Raw genomic sequence first — 5,311 nt, 5'->3', positions numbered from 1 at the left:
GAAGAATTAGGCTTTGATTCTTACATAGTCCCAGGAGCAGACTTAAAGCCAGGAGAACTTCACCTCCTCAAAGCTGATAACCAAACGACTCTCCCAGTAGAGATCCCCATCCATATATTAATCTCATCTGAAGATGCCCTGCACTCGTGAACTATCCCCTCACTGGGCCTCAAAACAGATGTAATCCCTGGATGCTTAAATCAAGCTACCTTGACTGCTACATGATCAGGCCTTTATTATGGACAGTGCTCAGAAATTTGTGGGTCTAATCACAGTTTTATACCTATTGTCCTTGAATTAATCTCCTTAAAATACTTCAAATCCTGATCCATATCTGCACTATAATACAACTGTAAAGCTACCCAGCATTAACCTTTTAAGACTGAGGTGATCTACACCTTTCTGCAGTGAATGCCTCGACTAGATACTTCTACGTGATCCATGTTATCCTGTCAACAATCATAACTTTATTCTCCATTTATTCAGTTAAAATGATCAAATTTCAATTATCATACACCCCCTACACCAAAAATAATCAAAATACAAAACATAAAGCCCCCTTGAATTAAAATGAATGAAAATCTATTCACCTCTTTTACTATCCTGACAATTCTAGGTCCCCCTGCAGTAGTATTAATCATTTTATTCCCCACCATACTATTTCCAACCTCCATTCATCTAATTAGTAATCGATTGATTTCCATTCAACAAAGATTAGTTCAACTTGTACTAAAACACATAATAATTACCCATAACATTAAAGGATGAATGTGATCCCTTATACTGATCTCCCTAATACTCTTCATTGCCTCAACCAATCTCCTCAGGCTTCTACCCCATTCATTTACACCAACTGTCCGATTATCAATAAATCTAGGTATAGCAATCCCCTTACGAGCAGGCACAGTAATTACAGGCTTCCACTTTAAAACAAAAGTCTCCTTAGCTCGCTTTTTACCACAAGGCACACCTATGCCACTTATCCCTATACTAGTGATCATTGAAGCTATTAACCTATTCATTCAACCAATGGCATTAACTGTGCGATTAACAGCCAAAATTACAGCCAGGCACCTACTAATAATACATTTAATCAGAGGAGCCACACTAGCACTATCAACTATTAGTCTTCCCACAACTTCAATCGCTCTCATTATTCTAATCCTACTGACCATTCTCGAATTTGCCATAGCCCTTATTCAGGCTTATGTCTTTATACTACTAGTAAGCCTTTATCTATGTGATAACACATAATGACCCACCAAACACATGCCTACTATATAATCAAACCCAGCCCCTGACCACTAACAGGAGCTCTCTCAGCTCTCCTAATGACACCTGGCCTGACCATGTGATTTCACTTTAACTCTATCACTCTTTTAACCTATACATAGTATAGGTTATCTTACCTACCGGATTATTGAGAGCCTCCTATGCATCCTGTTGGTGAGTATCCAATTAATTTGTGTCTTTTCCTGTAGAAGCAGCCTTCCTTCTCTGACTGAGGATTTTAAGCTTCTCTTTACAGAGATAAAAAGAGTACCTACATTATTAAAAACAATTATGTTTAGGCCACAAATTACAGTGTAAGATGCCACCATTGAAAACAGCTTCCTGAATCCAGTGGGGAATAATAGAGTCTTTGAGAAGCCAAGAACAATGGCAGTACTTCACCTTCAGAAACAAGATAAGCTTTGTTACTATAGCATGATTGGAATAGTAGTGAGAATGATTTTTACCCAAAGAAGCATTTGTGGTTACTTATTGATAGTCATCACTGTGACTGATGTGTGTGTATTTACTAAACTGTTGCCTTATTCATTCAGCAGTGGCCGTAGGAGGTAATAGTATAAGTAATCCTCGCAGTCAGCAGAACTTTAAACATTAATTTTGAGTGTTCACTGTCTGAAAGAAATGGCCAGAGACACATATCTACATAATTTCATGGGCAGTGACTAATGATTTGGCTGAATTTTAGAGGAAAAAAAAACAACACTAGTGACATGTTCTGGAGTAGAAATATTAGAACGGACCTTTTGTAAAGGCACAAATTAATTGCATGCTCACCAACAGGATGCATAGGAGGCCCTCAATAATCAAGTAGATAAGATAACCTATATTATGTATGCCAGCCTGTCCTCTTTACCAGCCACCTCAGACTTTGCTTTACATCAGAATGTTTTCACCAGTGGAAACAACAAAGGCTCAATTGAAAAGGAAGCTGAGATGTTCACCTGTCTTTTAGTCACATTAGTTTTTTATGCTGTTGAATCCAGAGGTAAAGGAAAGGCTTACTATCTTGGCAAAGATGACTCAAAATAGAGAGCTATAAATACATAATGGGACTAATGTGGTGGTTTTCATGTTCAAAAGTAAAAGCTAATGCAAAGTACAGAAACCCAACCTAGGCAGGACCACTAATAATACAAGTCTTTCATGCATAAAGGCACAGTCACTACGCCAGGTAAAACTCCCTGGCATGCTAAGATGGCGGCTAAAATCAAGATGATCATAAAATGGTTAGTGGAAGAAAGAAGTTGCAAATACCATCCATGGCCATGTATCCAGTTTCATGAATGTGCTTTTATATAGATTTAATTATTTTTATTTAATAGTTATATATTTGCATACATTAACTAATTTTTCCATTTTACCTTTTTCCTTATATTGAATATAAATGCATTAATATTACTTAGTCCAATATTTCAATGTTTCAATTATAAATATATCTATATCCACATATGTATATATGGATACATAGTTTGTAACTGATTAGAAGATAAATGAACTTCACACTGAGATGTGTGAATGGCATATCACCTGGTATCTCCTCTTTCAAGGAGAGGATGAAAAGTCTTCAGTTATGTGGGTAGTTACAGCACGTTAACCTAAAGCTTATTCAAAATTGAAAAATGAAAAAGCAATGTACAGCAAAAATAAATTTTCAGCTTATCAGTTTTCAACTTGACATTATTACTATCTTTTTCCCCGTCTGCTCTGCATGTTAGGAACTGTATTAGCTAGAAGTGTCTTTCTTGTTTTATTCAGGGTTAATTTGCCAATGAAGGGGACCCAGTCCAAGATATGAAAGACAGAAAAGAAGGAGAAATCAAATGTAGTCATATGCATGGAGACTTGAGATTCTCAGTGGATTCCCACTTTTCACTAAGCACTCTTTGTTGTTAATAACTAAGATAAGAGGTGAAAGCTTCATAGAAATTCCTGAGAATTACAGGAGCTTCCTAGTAAATCTTTGAGAACAACATACGATCACCTTGATGCTTTAAAGTGAGCTTTCCAGTATATGCTTATTTAATGTTTGGTGGTAGCTTACCTGATTTTTAATAGACTTCTTGCTAATAGTCCACCAGTTCTTAGCAACAGTCATCTAAATTTATATTAAACCGTTTATATTTTGCATACAGTGGCTTCTGTTTTTTAATCAAGTCCTGGATTATAAAGTGAATAAGGTCTGGACCAGGAAAACGGACATAAAAAAATATGGATTTCCATTTTACATAAACCATATTGTTTATTTATTGAATGGTTAATATGAGTAGAATCTGATGAGTTACAAGTTAATCATACTTTATGATGTTATTTGAGGAATATATTTATAATGTGTGCATTATCTGCAGTCTTTTTTTATATTATGACTCATGCAACAAAAATCCCTGAAGTTTAGCAATAAGGAAATGCTCTCATCTAAATTAACTATTAATAGGGAAGTTTTCCTGTAGATCAATCTGAAGTCTTACATTCGATGCAATGGATTAGAAATATCAAATTTGTATTTTCTTTTTTATTTTAAAACTGGTACCAGATAATCCCAGCACTTTGGAAGGCCGAGGTGGGCAGATCACCTGAGGTCAGGAGTTCAAGATCAGCCTGGCTAATATGGTGAAACCCCATTTCTACTAAAAATACAAAAACTTAGCTAGGCGTTGTGGCACGTGCCTGTAATCCCAGCTACTAGGGAGGCTGAGGTGGGAGAATCACTTGAACCTGAGAGGCAGAGGTTGCAGTGAGCCAAGATTGTGCCCTTGCACTCCAGCTTGGGCAACAAGAGTGAAATTCTGTCTGAAAAAAATAAAAATAAAAAAATCCTGGTACCAGAATATTTTTCCATAACTGTTCATAAAATTTTATTTTATTCTGCAAAACCCCCATCGACAATTGTAGAACTAAAATTAGTAGGAAATTTATGCAGAAAAATTTACTCAATTTTTAGTATACCTTGGGAGTTAGCATGTGAAGTAGCAAAATATCTGCATTATCTTAGTCACTATTGCTGTTGCATGCTATTATAAGCCTGTTTTAATCAAATGTCTTATCATTATTTTACATATTTATGTACAACGTAAATTAATCATTTTAACTTAATTCTTTTAGAGTCAATGCCTGTATGAAATCAGATTACAGCTTTAAATGTCATGATGCCCAGTTGCAATGGCCAAGAAATATTCAAAATAAATCTATAAGAAGAGAATAAAGACCTCAATATAAAAAAGCATTCTGCAGCAATATGCTTTATCTAGATTGCTTGCAGGACTATGTAGGTAAACTCATTTATAATTTTTTTTAGAAAACCATTGAATTATGTAATGAAAAGCAACAGAAATCAGAAAACATGGAACAATGTAGGTGCTAGAAAAAAATGGTTTAATTTTGTATTGTCTTTCAGTATTCATTTTACAAGTCTAAATTATTTTGAAAAATTATTTTATTTTAATATTAATAAATTATTTATTGGCTAGTTTTTATTAGTATGACATAGATTATAGATAAAATCTTGCACAGAGGATAAGGTTGTTAGTTTAACCAATAACAAAGAAGTGCCATGTACTAAATTTACTTACATAAACAAACAAATAACTAACAATCATTTACAAGAAAATTATGAATTTTAGAAACAGTAATTTTAACAAGTCTATTAGACACCCTCTGAAGAACAAGAACTATCAAGATACATAGTCTTATCAATGACTGTGACACTATAATCTAATTTAAAATAATTGAATTATTAGGGTCAATTGAAGACAATGCGATTTTGGGTGATAAACTATAATCCATTGATTAAAGTCAATTAGTAACTAAGACAGTAATAACTCCCTTCAAACAAATGGCTACATTGATTCTTATTACAAGAGTTTAACAGAAAATCAAAGATATCAAGTGCAATAGCACTTAGAGATGATTCACAATTTCTAATGTAGTCAGAAGTGAAATCCTCTCATACTTAAATTGTTGCTACTAAATGTAAGGTGCTCAGAGAAGAGCATTGAAAAATAAACAAATAATATATATTGAG

General features: G+C 34.2%; 1 pseudogene; it reads left to right on the top strand.

Annotated features, from left to right (window-relative positions):
• The first annotated feature begins 570 nt into the window (after nt 1-570).
• On the top strand, nt 571-1,254 carry LOC129058333 (ATP synthase subunit a-like; annotated as a pseudogene).
• Nucleotides 1,255-5,311: the final 4,057 nt, after the last annotated feature.

Source organism: Pongo abelii, chromosome 2, assembly GCF_028885655.2.
Source record: "Pongo abelii isolate AG06213 chromosome 2, NHGRI_mPonAbe1-v2.0_pri, whole genome shotgun sequence".
NCBI lineage: Eukaryota > Metazoa > Chordata > Mammalia > Primates > Hominidae > Pongo > Pongo abelii.
This window is presented reverse-complemented; position numbering and strand designations above follow the sequence as displayed.